The sequence below is a fragment of the Stegodyphus dumicola genome, chromosome 7, assembly GCF_044657685.1.
Source record: "Stegodyphus dumicola isolate Sdum_Otavi_A_Nest chromosome 7, ASM4465768v1".
NCBI lineage: Eukaryota > Metazoa > Arthropoda > Arachnida > Araneae > Eresidae > Stegodyphus > Stegodyphus dumicola.
The window spans coordinates 181050003-181067344 of NC_140774.1; positions in this window are offsets into that span (position 1 = coordinate 181050003).

Sequence of the window (17342 nt, forward strand, 5' to 3'; positions counted from 1 at the left end):
TAATAATTTACTTTCAAATTTTAATAATGAAACATGCTTATGAATAATTTATATTATTATCAATATATAAATATTGCTTATATATAAATAATACTTATAGCTCATTTTATAAACATTTCTACCATTAGTGTGTAGAGTCATTAGGCTAATTGGAAGCAGAAAAAATGAAAAATATGCAACCGCCTTTGCCGGGAATCGAACGATGGACCTCTGGAATATCGGCCCAGCGGCCTACCGTTACACCACGAAGGCACGCTAGGGAAGTGGGAGAAATACCTTATATACTCCCCTTGTTAAAAGGCGACTAGGGTTTTAGTCGCCAAATCCTGGGTACGGAAAATCATCATCCACAACCCTTTTAGTTCGGGCGCCACTGTAGAGACATTAGAAATTTTTCGAAGCCGAACAGACGAAAAATTAGCAACCGCCTTCGCCAGGAATCGAACCACGGACCTCTAGAATACCGACCCAGCTTGCAGAACCACTACACCACGAAAGACGCTATGAAAGTGGGAGAAATACCTTATAAGTGTAATTAACAAAAGACGTTTCTGTGGCACCACGTATTTTTCCATGCCTTAAAAATATTTAGATACATCAAACTGTGTTATTTCCATTTCTTTATTTATTTTCTAATAACTGTAATTTTAACTCCCAGTGTTCCATAAAGTGTATTTATGACAAGCCTTGCACAAATAAGTTCTAGCACTAACAAAATAAATAAGCAGAGATACAGCAGCACTGAAAATAGGTGAAAATTATTAAGAAAATAAGTAAAAGAAAAAATAAAATAAAACTAATAAAATAAAAAGAACTCAATAATCTAAATGAAATGAATGAAATTCCGAAAATCAGAAATTGTCTCTTTAGTCCGAAAAAATCAGAAAAAATTGGAGGCCAAGATATTGACATGTCCCTCAGAATTGTCTGGAGTACCTTCCTCCACTTCTATGACTGATGTAGCTTTAGAAACTCACAAGTATTTCCAAAAATCGCTTAAATTGATATACTGGGATAGCGGTAACCCGAGGGCACCCGAAAACAGAGAACTGCATCGGCTTGATGCGAAAGAGTCTTCTGCTGGACGTGATTAACGCACTCAAGAATACTCTTCATCTCCACTACTGCAGTTGCACAACGCACCTGAAGCAACTCCAAATCGCTTTAAATAGCTCTTTAAATTGCTATTATTGAGTCGAAAATTGAATCAGTTTAAAATTTGCTGAAAATTGAGCAGCTTCCATTCTGTGAAAAATTGTAGGAAAAAAACTTTTGGTCCACTGTGCTTTTGGCGAGGCCAGATATTTTCTGTTCCAAATACAAATAGCATCATTCCTATTAAAGGCCTTCGCGGGTGAGAAACAGGAACATGGAGATTTAAATAAATGTGAAGTTTTGTGGCTAGCGTTTTAGAACATCAGCCTTCCCATTTCCAAAATGTCCCTAGTTTCCAAGAACGTAAGCAAAATGAATGCCGATATCAAGACCTTACAAAGTCTTAATAATAACCCGAATTTCAACAGCAACTTTCTCTGAAACACTAATTTTCTGTAATAATTGTTGGAAAAAAATATAATTATTGCATACTGAAACACGCATTGATCTCAATCCAGTATAAGAATTTTTAATCTGTTTTATGCCAAAGTTCAAGCCTAGCAACTTTGCGTGAAAAACAGAGCACTTATCAGTTATTCTGTACTGTTTGAAGTCTCTTGTTTACGTGTTATTGAATAAAATCTCTTTAAATCATTAATTACTTGAAAAAATAGTGCTTCTTCTTTAGCACTTATTAGAATATCTTCTCCAATACTTATATTAATTATTTTGCCAAGATCCTCTTTTGCAAAAAAAACACGAATGTGCCTTGCATTGATTCAACTCAGTATTCTTGAGCGTAATTTCAATTTCTTCATTCCAGCACCTTGTTGCTTGTTCGATACCATTTTTCAGAATATTGACCTTTTTTTAATTTTCAGACTTTATTTCTTTCTTCCAAAACTACCGATCCTTTAGGGATTCCATGAATATTTCTTGAACGAGTTTATCATACAGAAATCACGTTATGCCGTTATTATACGCAGCCCATGCTAAGAAAATTCTAATTGGGTTTGTTTTATTGCAGGAGAAAAAGGTTTCCTAATAATCATTTTCCTATTTTTGAGTAAATCCTTAGGTAACTAATCTTACTTTCCATTTTACCTTCTTACCAGTTTCATCGTATATGGTACTAAGCATCCATTTGTTTCCTACAGCATATTTTGCTGGTGGTGGACTTGTAGGTTGAGACTCATCGTTCTTTTTAAGAGTCTTTATTTCTTTTCTCAATACCTTGATCCAAACTTCTGGTTCTCGTTACAGTAAGCTTAAGGCTCTGTATTTTGAAATAACGCTGATGCTTCGTTTTCTGCTTTGCAAGAAGAGTCTGTCCAGGGGTATACTTTTTACTCACTCTATCAGGACTGGTGTTCCTCTTTACTTGCTTTGGAAACATTAACTGTCCTGACTCGGAACAGGGAGCTTACTAAAGCTATGTTCAATAAATTGTGAAGTAGACAATACACACAGGAAGGGTATACGAAACCCTTTCTTTTTCTCTCTTTACAATGATTTCCGGAACTTCGGAATACAGAGACCAACCACTTGTGGTCTGAACGTAAGAATATAAAAATATTAACTCAAACTCTAACTAAACTAACTTTGGATTAATAAACAAGTGCCTAACTCCAAGATTGGCCTTATATTAACAGAAAGGCCGTATATAGTACAGAGAACTGTTAACACTACGATACGTTTAAAATTATCAACAGGATTAAACCTCTGGCCTTGAAGGCAACCAGCAACCGAGTAAAACTGCTATGGCCAGCGGCCTGCTTCTAATAACTCCTTCCTCTCTCTTGCTTGGCAAAAAGCCACAACTTAAGTACTTGGCGTTTGCAAGACAAATTTGCATAAATAAGTTAAAAGCTTTTAATTCTGGCCGGAAGTAGAAAATAAGAAGTGATAGTAAAGATTTAAAATAAAATAAACGTTAGTAAAACTTAGGATCCTTACAATTCTACTAAAAATTCTTCTTTTTAAAATTTTTCATTTACATTAAATCAATTCCTCAGATGCTTTCGAATCTGCTGTCACATCATGGCTTACATATATTCATCATGGCTTAGATTATTTGCTTCATTATTTTGCAACTTATCAAAATTAATTAATTCTTAATCTTCGGTATCCTTTTACACATATCTGTCAGATATAGGCTCATTTTTCGGATAGTTTAATTGTTCTGGCTACGATTATTTTCCCTCTACGTGTATGAATTGTGTTTGCTTTGCTTCGTGAATCATATCTTACGAATATTACTTCTTGGGCTTTTTATCAAATTTTCACCGCTTTTCTGAGTTCACATAAAAGTATGCCTTCTAGCCATGTATTCTTAAACACCTTGATTTTAGTTTATAAGGTATTTCTCCCTCTTCCCTAGCGTGCCCTCGTGGTGTAACGGTAGCACGCTGGGCCGATGTTCCAGAGGTCCGTGGTTCGATTCCCGGCGAAGGGGGTTGCATATTTTTCATATTTTCTGCTTCCAATTATCCTAATGTTTCTACAAGTTTTCTACCGATCCATAATTCATGCGATGATCTTTCTGTAGCTTTACTTGGTAACATCTTTTGAAGATGTGAACAGTAGTTGATGCTTCCTCCCAAAACTCTTTTGGTAATTTTGAATTTTTCGGCATAGCCTTTGTCATTTCTGTTAGAGAACGTTCTTACCGCTACACCATTCTATTCTAGACAATAAGGAACTAAAGTTGGATTGATAAATGCCAAGTGCCTTTAAACACTTTTAGTAGATTCATTGCAGTATTCTAAACCGTTATCAAATCTCAGAACTCTTTCATCTTTACAAAATTTGCTTCTGATGATTACTAACAAAGTATTACGTCATATCCATAATTTAGAAATTCATAGCTTCACAGTACTTTGAATATGTTAGCTAGAAATTTAACATAATTTTTATTTCCCATTAAATTCTCATTTGTAACTTCATACGGCAAAACATCGTACAAAAAGGCTTCTTTTTATTGAAATAGCCCTACATCCATCAAAAAATTGTTATTATCTAATTAATGCTTCCATCATTAATACCAAATTATTGATCTAATGCGTTGAATTTCCAAAATGAAGAGCATTAATGTCAGTTCATTAACAAGCTTTGAGAGTATAATCTCCTTTGTTAAAAATTTAATCTTCCAAAAAGTGTAGGCAAATGTATCTTCTCCACACAATATCTCTTTGAACTGAAGTATCTATTTAATTTGTTTATTAACCTTCCAAAAATATTTTCAGTGTGTTAACTGAAAGCTTTTTAAAAGATTATACTGCATCCTAAAACAATGAGTGAGGACATATATCTCATAAATTACTCTTTCTACTCACGTAAATATTCTTACGCTGAAGAAAACAGTTTTTAAACTCTTCATTATTATTACTTTCATTATTCCTGTTTTGCTGTTTTGTTAACTAAAGTGTCAACTCGTCCAAAAATGCTTGAAAATTATTAAATTATTTCATTTCGGATACTTTGCAAGAAATTAATATAGTTATTAAAAAAAACTTTCGTTCTTAATAACCCATTTAATGATGCGCAGAAAACCTTCCATGTAAGAAATCGTTATCCCGTGCAATTCGATGTGATGAAATTGCAAAACTGAAATCATTACACTTCTGACCCCATATCGATTGCTGCATAAATATACGTAGCATACAATTATACATTTTCTTTCTTTCTTTCTTTTCTTCTTTGAAATATTTTGTTTTCCTTTAGCATCTGATTTCAAAACTTATTTATTTCCTTCTCAACTTTTTAATCAGTAAAAAATAATTTTATCTAATTTGCATAAGATTATAGGGTCCAACTGTGTGATAAAAAAAAATAAAATGTCTTTCAGATCCTATTACTGTGCCAAGCGAGCTGTCGCTTTGGTTGGAAATGTAGAACGATAAATTATAAAAGTTTTTAATAAGCCTATTTATTTAAGTTTAAATTTAACGGAAGACAAAACTTGTGCTTACAATCAAAACTCCGCCACTTCGGTGGTTTTAAAATAAAATAATGTTGAATTTACATTCTAAAACGAGATCATAGCAGAAGACTAGACATATATACTTAACTGAATGTTGGATTACACCTTGCAGTGGTGCGATTTAACTTTGGCTAGCAAAATGGCTAATGCCGGAAGAGCCAGGAAAGGGTGAGGGAAGTGAAGCATCTGCCTCAGGTTAGCAAACAGAAAGAGCACCAACAAACACGAAAATTCAGAAATTCTCTTAAAAAATCTGATGTGTACACCACATGACATCCTTGTATTGGAATATTAAATTATACGCATTTTTTCTTGCATTTCATTTAACCTTATTGGATTGAATTAAATCTACTTCGCCGACAGCGCATAAACCACAATAGAATAAATGCATTCTTTAAAATTCACTCTAGTATTAGTTTACCATAGCGACACTCTGGCGCTAGATTCACTTAACAGTATTAATAATTATATAACAGTTAACTTATATAATAATTATATAACGGAAACTAAGTTAACTGTTATATAATCCGATAATTATATAATAGTTAACTTAGATATTTCATTCATATTATAACTCATAATGCACAAAATTTATATCATTTAAAGAATAGAATTATCTAATCGTTGCCACATGTTCTATTCAAATACTATAATAAAGCTAGAATGATGTATAAAAGAAATTAAGCAAACAAAACAAAAAAGAAAGTTTTTCACAGACGATTGAGTATTTCTCATTTACTTAATTTACTTAATTAATTCTCATTTACTCACTTCGCGAGAAGGCAAAAATACATAAAAACTCAAAATATCTGTATTAAAAATTACGAAGTAAATCTCAAACACTTATTTCCTCGAAAAAATTCCAGAAAGAATTAAGCATGATTTAATTGGCAATAATAAATGAATGCGTTATCTTTGTTGTTGCGAAGCTAAGTTTCTCTAGATTGGCAACAAATCCACTAGTCTCCTGTTTCAAATGTAAACATCAATGGCCGCCATTAAAAAAGGCTTAGCGGTAATTAAACAACTTTAAAATTGCTGATAATTCTAAAAATATTGCACACAGATTTACTAAAGACATAAAATCCTTAACCGGAAGATAAAAACAACATAATTCAATCATTTTTAAAGCAAAAAATGTACAATTTACAAACATATAAGAGTAAAGAAACTGAGATCACTGAGCCGGGTAACAGAGTGGATATATATATCAATATATTTATATAAGTTTGGTGCGGCCGAATGCAACCAAAATACGAGGTGCACATCTACATGTTATAGCAGTCCTATTTACAAAATTTCAACGTTCTGAGGCTACTCGTTTTTGAGTTATGCGAGATACGTACGCACGTACGTACATACGTTCGTACAGACGCCGCGAAAAATTCTCTTCAGAAATTATTTTAAAGCAGTTTTATAATTTTTTTGAAGTAAAAGAGTATTTTATTCTGTCCTTACGTACACATATCACGCAAAAACATCGTTAAATTGAATTCGATAGCTGTCAAAATGGATATTTTCGTTGAAATATGCTGCCTGAAACTTTTCGCGATTACAATACTTCCTTTTTACTTCGTACAAGGAAGTAAAAAGAAATTATGATTTTTAACTTTCAATTTTGAAATATGCCAAAGAATAGGAAAAGAATGTTGTGTTATAAATTAATATACCTGAACTAAAGAATGTTTATTCTTCACTAGTGATTTCACACTAGTGCTTGTGTTAGTTTCGAACATTAAAATAAATTTATTTTTTGACGTAGCTTACTGAAGTGGATTTATACTTCTTGTAACAGCTCCATAGACTAAACTTCCACAAAATGTATCATACTCTTAACATAAGTAATACTATTATATGTCTATCACTAATTTGTTCCGTTTCTAGTACTTCGCTTTTAAAGTACTCTGTCTTAGCATAGACGGCGACGCGACTGCCGACAGATAACAAACTCAACGATTTCAAAACGAGCAATAACAACACTGTATGAAAAAAAAAACTTTTTTATCTCTAGAGCTCGAGACTTTGTATCGGAAATTCTAAAGATATACTCATTTTAAAATTATTCTGCGATATTGCTGTTGAACTGAATTCCATAGTTTAAGTGCGAAGAACATGATGTATAATAAATAATGGCAACACGCAAAACATTAAAAAAACGCCCATTTGGGCGTAATATAAAATCTGAAAGCTTTTTGTATATATTTTAAATTATTACCTCTACTTGTTGCTGTTTTCGGAGCGCAATTGGATTAGGCTTTGGAATGCTTTGTATTTATTCATATATATATGTGTGTGTCTGTGTCTGTGTGTGTGTATAAATTAATAAATGAATTGTAAATTAAAAAAATGATATATATTTATTGCCTATTTGGATTTATTTAAAGTTTGCAATTACAGATTATCTTTGAGACTCTGCGAAAATATTTAGACCATTTCAGTAGAAATATTACACATAAGGGTACAGATTTCAAAAGATTTAAGAATGGTTTTATACCAGTTGATATATTGTTTAAGGATACTATCATTGTTAATGCTTTATAGGAAAATATTAATACATTCTTATAAATTTTAAGATTTGACTATCTTCAAATATTTACATAACTCATATTACATAACCTGTAAACTCATATTACAAATCGATTTGTCAGTGAATATCATGCACCTTTCTTGTATTCATGTTTTGTTTACGAGGGAAATGTATAGATGGTTATACTTATGGTCTTTTTTAAAGCAGCCTATTATTGAACAAATCGCTACATTAGTTTGCCTCATTCTTTGTCAACTGTAAGGTAAATATATAAGGTAAGATACAACTTCGCTTTTTTTAGTTATTTTATCATTTGTATTGAAATAATAAAACGAATTTTTAGTCTCAGATAAATAAGAACAGGTTTAAAATTTTGAATGCTTTGTGGAAAATTTAAGACAGTTTGTTCTGGCTAATTCTAATATTATTGATTTTCAAGTAAAGGCACACGTGTAAAGCACACGTAAACGTGTTGTAGAGAAATCTAGTTTTATTCGGGGATTCTAAGATGATCAGTATAAAAATATATTTAAAAATTATGTTTTTGCTGAAGAAATTTAAAAAATACAATTTCGGAAAGACTGAAACTTGAAGATAGAAAAACAAACAAACACTACTAAGTGTTGATTCAGGATTAAAAAAACATGAAACATCGAGATCCTGTCAAAGGTGAGAAATTTGTTTGTTGCTGAGAATAAAAAATCACTGAAAACATTTTATCATTTTCACGAAATTTAACAGACTGAAGCACACTGTGTTAATTGATGACGCCGAGCAAAGGTAAAGAACCTGGAGCACCTTTAAATCTCGTAAATTTAAAAATTGTACTGTAGATATATTGTTGTTTTTAAAGTAGTTTTAACTAGCTATGGAAACATGTTCGGTACTTTTGGAAAAATCGCACTAAGCGTACTTGCCTGTTTATCACTACCAACTTCAGAAGATTTCGTGAAACAGACTTCAACGTACTGGAGATTACTGCTTCCAATTGTATTATTTTTATGGTATCCTAAAGTACATCTATACTTTACCAACAAGGGCCGAGCGGTAAATTCGCTGAACACTGGTAGTTCGATCCTGAGATCAAATCCCGGCGAAGAGGCTAGCTGCATGGTGGTTTTCACAATGTCTAACATATATATGAGCCGGTTCCCTTAGAACGTCCTCTACGAAGACATCTATTCCCTCAGACAAATAGCTCTCGAGTATTTTGCCATAATCATAGATTGAAAAATGTAATTCCTATTAATGACCTGACAACAAACAAGATTTAATTTTCAGAGGTTTTTGTCACAAAATTCGAAACAACAATCTCTAATATGCTAAGTAATGTTCAATAAAGCTTTCTGAAGTTGACAGCAAAAAATATACCATTTCATTTAAATGAATGTGTTTGAAAGAGACAGAACTTACTTGCATTTACAATATTATTACTATCAGTTCATTGGCATATATAATATTTAAAAACAAACTCTACAATGGACTTATGTTTATAAATATTGTATAATTTAAAAAATAAGACGTGAATTTTTATATAGATTGTAGTTTCATAAAGTTTATTGAACTTCTTTCAATACTAAAAGTATTTTGCCTCCACGTACTTTGATTTTTATTAGAAAACATTTATTGCACAAAGGCGTCTTGCTTAGATAACACAAGAAGGAAAATATCTCACATTTTTTGCTTGGTCGTATACTTTGAGATTGCATTTTAAGATAGCAAACTGAACATCTAAAATATTTCGTACCTAACTTTCTGCTTGAATGCAGATTTTCACGTTAGGATGAGGAAAACAATTCCTTTGAAGCAATTGATTTTAATATTTACTAAAATAGTATTTGATCTTATTTGAGAGTTTGTTTTAATACTTCCTGGAGTATTTGACATAAGCTAGGAATTTTTTTACCCTTACTAAATTCTTTGATCTTACCTTAGAATTTGTGCTAGGTTTCCTAGCTTGTTAGCATAACAAACACAACGCTTTGTTTAATTCAAAATTCATATTTGACTAGTGGCTTACGAAAAGTTAGACATATTATTCTTTTATATGTAGACTAAGTAAAAACTTTGATCCTCTACTGAAGGTACGAATTGTGAGAATTGGAAGCTCCCTTTAGTCCACCTGGACACGAGTGTCCCCATAGCTCAAAAGAAAGGGCCCCGTCTGTCCACAAACGAGAGCAGCCAGCAACGCAGCCGCCCCCAAACAACAAACAAAAATACTAAATTAAAAATAAGTAAGCACATCTAACACAAAATTACAAACAAACAAATAAAAAAAACCACAAACACAAATTCACAACATAGAACACCACAGATATCTAAAACCTATATAAATACAGAATTCAATTTTAACAGAAGATACCTACAAGAGCCCTATTTCCATTGATAAACTTCATTAGAGCAATGATATATGATTTTATAACTTTAAAATTAATTGCACTTACATTAAAATCAGTAATGTTAGAAATCTGTCTAATAGGGGCTGTTAAACTACAATCAACCACAAAATGCCTAGCATCACCATCAACCCGACAACTACTACATAGTTTGTTTTCCTGCAGATTAAATCGGTTGAAATAGAACGGAAATCTACCCTGTCCAGTTAAAACATGATTAACGACCTTCTGCTTGGCCAAGCTGTCGGCCCTCTGATTAACAGTAAAGCCTATATGGGTTTTAACCCAATGTAGCTTAACCTTTTGTTGCATACAAATAATCTAGAGAAGTTAAACGGAAATGTTTGTATTTTTTCTACTTAAAATAACCTTAGTAATAATAAAAAAATTAATTTTATTCAAATTTCATTTTAAATAATTGCTACAGTTTGTTCACTACAGTGGACCGCATGCATATACGTACATGTACACAAATCTCTTCCCAACGATTTATGGTCATTGCATTTGAAACTATTTCCTGCCTTGTTTGCAGTGATCTTTACCATCTTCTAAATGGTAAATCTACAACTGACTGACATGTACATACTGATCCCACAAAATACCTTCATTTCGTCGACTGTGATTCAATTCATTTTGCTACGATTTTGTAACCTGTAACTATTGGATTCAAGTGTCAAATGTTCTAGAAATTCCTTGCCAAACATAAACATTTCCAGTGGTGTTTTGGCTTGATAAGCAGTACATTTGATAAGCAGTACATTTGGTCACTCTTTTCGGTAGATCTTTATCTACCTACTCTCAAACTGACATTGAAAATAAAATGTCTAAAATTAGTACTTATGAATAAAAAATGGCAGTATAAGAAAATGTAAGCAATATTATATAATGCTTACTATGAGAAATTGTACTAACTTGGAAACAGAAGTAGCAGCCATTTTCCAAATAGCAGTGCTTTATTTTGTGACGCTATACAGCCATCTATGTTCGACAGTTGAAAGTTCTAATAATATAGAATGAATAAACATAGGAATGGAATCTATTAAGGCATTTGCAGAAGAATAAACAAATTTAAACTTTTGTCTACAAGAGTGGACATGATGCAACAACGGGTTAATATTCAAATATGAACTCAATGTTTCTAAATGACTCAATGTCTCTAAAGTTTTTAAATCATATATCATTGCTCTAATGAAGTTTATCAATGAAATAGGGCGCTTTTAGGTATCTTCTGTTAAAATTGAATTCTGTATTTAATCTTAATTTCGACAATTAATAGATTGAAATTGTCTGGGCGGGAAAGGGCATGGAGAAGTGGCAGGCAATCTGTGTAAATATTTATAGACGTGGGTATAAACAAGGTATTTTTAATCCATAAAAAGGCTTGTTTGAACACTTCTCTTTCTGCTTGGAAAACCTAATTATATGTGTCACATTCTACAAAATTTTTAAACATTCTACAATCCACCTCAATTCCATAGTAAAAAACAACAAAAGCAGCTCTCTACAACCTCTACTGAAACAAGAAAACGGAATTTTAGGAAAGACATAGGGAAGACAAATTTGCTCATATTTACTCTCTTATATAAAATAAACCGCGTCAATAAAACCCAATCACTCAAATTATTTAGTTTGGATTCTTCTTAGAATGAAGCAAAGATAAAACTATATTACGTTTCGTACAGTTATTATTTTCGACACGATATAAATTTTCATCATTTCAGTTATTAGTCTTTTTGTTTTCATTTCAGTTTCTGTATCTGATATTAAATTCTTTCTAAATATAGAATCTATAATGTCTCTTGGTATTTTTCTGTGCTCTCTAAATTTCTTTCCTTTAAGAGTGGAAGTGTTTCTCTCGCAATATACTGAATTACGAGGAAAATTAATATGCATATTGCAAAACTTTACCATACTAAGCAACACTTTTGAAGATTTAATTTCACAGGTAAGTATATGAGCTACGTAAATCTTTGAAGATAGCCAAATCTTAAAATTTATAAGAATGTATTAATATTTTCCTATAAAGCATTAACAATGATAGTATCCTTAAAAAATAAATCAACTTGTATAAAACCATTCTTAAATCTCTTAAAGTCAGTAACCCTTATGTGTAACATTTTTACTGAAACGGTCTAAATATTTCCGCAGAGTCTCAAACATAATCTGTAATTGCAAACTTAAAAAATATATATAAATCCAAATACCCAATAAATATATATAATTTTTTAAGGGGACTCATACACCTTAAAACCCATAAGATGTTCGAATAGGTGACTGTTGCAAGAATTGGGATAACTTATTTATTTTAAAAGCAATTACTACCAACGTTTTACAGCTGCCTACATAATATAGCTGCTTTCTGAAATAGTAATCAGAAAGTTTGTGTTGCAACAAATATTTTTATAATTTAATCCGTTTTGTGACAATATTTTTCGTCATGTTTCCAACTTGCGCGCACAGTTTAAAACATTCTGTTTCATAATTTAATTCCATATTTAATATATAGCTTTTATAACATTTGAAAACTACTGTGAGCCTAAAATTCTAAAAATTTCACGTTAAATTTTTATTTTATTTTGAGTTGAGTTTATAAAATGCATTTTATTAAAAAAATTTTAATGTTTTCGTCCATACAATTTTTCAGTATTAAAATATTCATCAGATTGTTGGTTCAGTTAGATAATAGTGCCCATATAAAGAATTCCATCCAATTTCAAGTATGTACCATTAGCCATTTTTAAAATATCGTGCGCGCAAGGTGGAAACATGGCGAAATATTTTGTCACAAAGAGGATTAAATTACAAAAATATTTGTGGCAACACAAACTTTCTGGGTACTAGTTTCCAAAGCAGCTATATTATGTAGTCAGCTGTAAAATGTTGGAAGTAATTGCTTCTAAAATAAATAAAATATCTCAAATCTCGCAACATTCACATATTCGAAGATCATGAGGGGTTTAAGGTGTATGAGTCCCCTTAATTTACAATTCATTTATTAATTTATACACACACATACACATATAAATGAATATATACAAAGCATTTCGAAGCCTAATCCTGCGCTCCGAAAGCAGCAACAATTCGAGGTAATAATGTAAAATATATATATAAAAATATCTGACAGCTTTCAGATTTTATATTACTTCCAAATGGGCGTTTTTAACGGTTTATGTGTTACAATTATTTATTAAATATCATTTTCTTTGCACTTAAAATTAATTCAATTAAACAGCAATATAGCAAAATAATTATAAAATGAGTATATCTTTAGAATTTCCGATACAAAGTCTCGAGCGCTAGAGATAAAAAATGTTTTTCTTTCATACAGTGTTGTTATTGCTCATTTTGAAATCGTTGAGTTTGTTAATCAAACATTCGTTACATGTTTACAAAATATGAAATAGATAATAAAACGAATTCCAGATTCCAAATTTGGGGTTTCAGATGCCCATATTCGGGTGGAGAAATACGTTATTCAAAATTCGATGGCTCTAGGTACCGTTGTTTTATCAGATTGCGAGAAACATACATACATTTATGAAGATTCTTCCTTAATTAATTTCTTTAAATATAAAACAGGGCTCTAATATTTGGTGGCGACAATTTAAAAAGGTGATTCGCCGTTTATAGCAAAATAACGCAAAATGTCAAAACTAAATTGATAGCCCATCTGGGCAAATTTCCAATTTAGGCTAATAAAATATAAAAGTGGAATTTAAGTTTTCCAAGTTTTTGTTGCATTGCTCTAATGTTATATATGTTAAGAACAAAATCCCTCTATTTTTATTTATTATATTTTATTTCATGTTTTTTAATCTAAATTTTAATTTATTATTTTTCTCATGTTGGTATTTCTTTGTTTTTATATGTTTTGACTCGATTGAAAATTATTATTTTTATCAAATTTCTAAATTTTTCTTATTTGTGATTTTGATGCTATATTTTTAATATGTTTAACATAGCTTGTGAGGTTTCAAAATTTACGTATGTTTTTATTTTTGATCACGTTGGAATCCTTGTATTTGCAAGGTTTTGCTTTTTGAACTCGATCTGTTCAAAATAATAATTTTAAGATTTTCTAATATTTTTTTATGTTTCCGATGCTTTGCTATTCTTTGCACTGCTTGCTTCTGCCTGCAGAATTTGGACATTTTCTGAGATTATTTTAAGTTTTACACTTTAATGAATGCCTTTATTGGCTCAGGCTGGTTTATTTACTTCTTTATTTGCACCAACATCCTGATGACCATGCAGCGGGAGATGCAGATTTCTTAGTTCATTTTTGGTTTCGACATATTTCTTGCAAGATTGCTACTATGCTTTTGTGTTTTGCATTTGTCAATTCGGAACTCACATACAAGCTATGTGTAGAAGCGTAAAATACAAATATAACTGAAATTTAATTCAATACCACAATGTATGTCACCGCTGTTATTACTGATATCGTTATTATTTTCCTCCATGCGTAATATTTTTGATGGTTTTGTTGAACCATATAAAGTAAAGCAAATGTGCCAATATTTATGCTACATCCCAACTTTGATGAGAGACGCCGTCATTACTCCTTTGTCAGGAGCAAAAGTGCATTGCGAGTCAGAATAACATATCCTCTGATCCACATAGCAAAGTACCCGACCAACATAGTAATGTGTTAGTTTCCCAATTTTGGTCAAACGCTAGGACAGCAACTCAGGCAGGCGCTAAAAATATCCATTGATCTGACCAATGGACAAAATATTCATTCGAACGGTTTCTTAAGTATATGTGCACCATTCAGAATATAATACCTAGCTAAGATACAAAGAATTCTCTCAGCGTCATGGACGTAAAATTCCCTACTGAAGGGTGAATTTAGTATTCATTACACATGAAGATTTCTACCAGCTTTTACAGTATCAGATTTCGGTTTGAATGTATATTGTAAGAAAAGGAATTAAGATACAAAGTGAGAGAGTCGTTTTTTAATTATAATAAAGAAAAAATCATTTATTCATGACATGCTTAGGAACTTTGAAATTTCAAGGCTAATCACCTTAACGCTCGGAGTGTTAAGAAGTACAAACGAGTATACAATGCATGTAAATAAAATAAAATGTACATTCGAAGCTGATAATGAACGATGTGAACTGAACCAAGTAGCATAAATATTGGCACATTTAAGTTACTTTACTTAATTCAACATATCAACCAAAAATACCATGCTTCGACGAAAATAAAAACGATAGCACAAGCAACGGCGGTGCAATACATTGTCATACTGAATTAAATTTCAGTTTTATTTGTATGGTACATTTTTGTACATAGTGTGCAATTTTATAAGGGACTGACAATTTTCTTTCATATTAAAACATACACACAGTGAAAAGACATGGATAAAAAGCAGCAAAAAATACAAAAAATATAATACAATAATAGTTGATACACCGTTTTCCGGAGAGAAATCTATTATCACAATACTGATACATGTAGCAATAATTCTATATGTAAACTTGTAGGGATTTACATTTATTTTAACTAATAATTTAAAGTTTTATTTGAAACTTTCCTATAAGCCTTAATTCCTCTAATTGTCAGTGCCAGAACAGTTAAATGTTGTAGCGCGCGTGAAAGATTGCAGATTTTCCATTTGAAGGAAATAGTTAAAAGCCGAGTTTCGGTAGTAGAAAGGGAGAGTTAAGCTCTAACTGCCGTCTCTGCCGTAGGTACATTTGCTTATTGCTGGTTCAAGTGGCTTCATTGCTTTGCTGCGACTATTTTAGAAGGGGGTTGAAGTTACGATATCTCGCTGAGCCCTGTAGGCTAGTTTTATCACTTGTTAATATTTCACTATTATCACTAATTATCTAACTTTCACTTACCGCCCAAGTAGAGGTGAAGTTTGTTTAGCGCTGACGCTTTGTAAATTTTAAAGAGTTAATAAATGGTACGTGAACCCTTCTCCTGTGTAGTTTCCTGTTGCTCCAGTATACAGATAGAAGTTAACCTACCTGGACTCTACAAACTTAATAAAAGGAAAATACAAAGATGCAATTAGAAGTCTTTTATCCTTTTTCCCGTGCCACCATCTTTTCGAGAGGACTTTTGTTTAAATGGTACCTTAAGTACCCTACTCGCAAAGACATTGTACAGTTAGAAACAGCTATGCTTTCTCCGAGATTGGAATTCAGCCCCAACGACACGTCAGCCGCCACCGTTAACAAACTATTCTAATCAAGCCGGCAAGTAGTGACAATAACGTTGACACATCACGTGGTCGGTTAAATTAGGTTAAATTCGCTTATTTTAATATAATAACAATGTATACGAGGGCAATCTGCCGAAAGAAAGAGATGCCTCTTTGGAGAATTTTCTGAAGGTAACTGACAGGAAGAGAAAACCACGTAAACCAGCTATACCTTGGGTTCACAGAGGTTAAAACCTGAGAACCAAACTCACAGTTTTCAGAGGCCTTAATCACACTGCTCCTAGTCAGGTCGCATAGTGTCGAAGATTTGGTAGTGGAACTTGCAAGACTTGGTATAGGAGAAAGAGGATGAAAATAATGTCAGTCTTTCACCGGAAATTGTATCCATAAGATCGCTGTGCCTGCTGGTTTTTCCCTCCTTTTGCCTGCCTAAATACAATATCGAAAGTGAAACGTTGTTGCAGTTTGGCGGAAGAGAAAGATTTAATATAAAGGTGTCCGCCGATAACATCGCGGCAAAATCATCGCGGGCGAAAACTTCGCGGAGAAAACAACGTAAGGCGAAAACGTCGTGCTACAAAACATCGTGGGAGAAAACATCGCAAAGGGAAAACATCGCAGTTCTAAAAAATCGTGGTACAAAATATCGTCGTCGTAAATAAAGCGGTTCAAAAACTTCGCAGTTTAAAAACATCGTCGTCGAAAATATCGCGGTAAAAAATAAAGTATCGACAAATCATCGCAGGACGATAACATCGCAGGCCTTCTTTTTTCAGGCTTTAATAATTGTAAATGTATATTCCCATAATGATTTGTGAGCGCGAGATGGAAAGAAAGATAATTTTTACTTTCATATTTTTAGTCCAAAGGGGCTTTGTCCCTGAAGGACTATTGTTTTCGTTTTGCGATTTTGCGTCGGACTCATAAACGTCGGTTCACTTTTCAAACTGTTGCCACAAAATGTTAGTGTCCTGCATTATATTTGAAGAAATTAAATAATGAAAAATCTGCATAAATGATTTTCTATTTCTCGCATTGTGATAAAACAATGGTACATAGAGCCATCGAATTTTGAATGACGAAATCCTACTGCGAATATGGGCATCTGAAATCCCAAATTTGGAATTTGTTTTATTATAGATTTTATATTTTGTA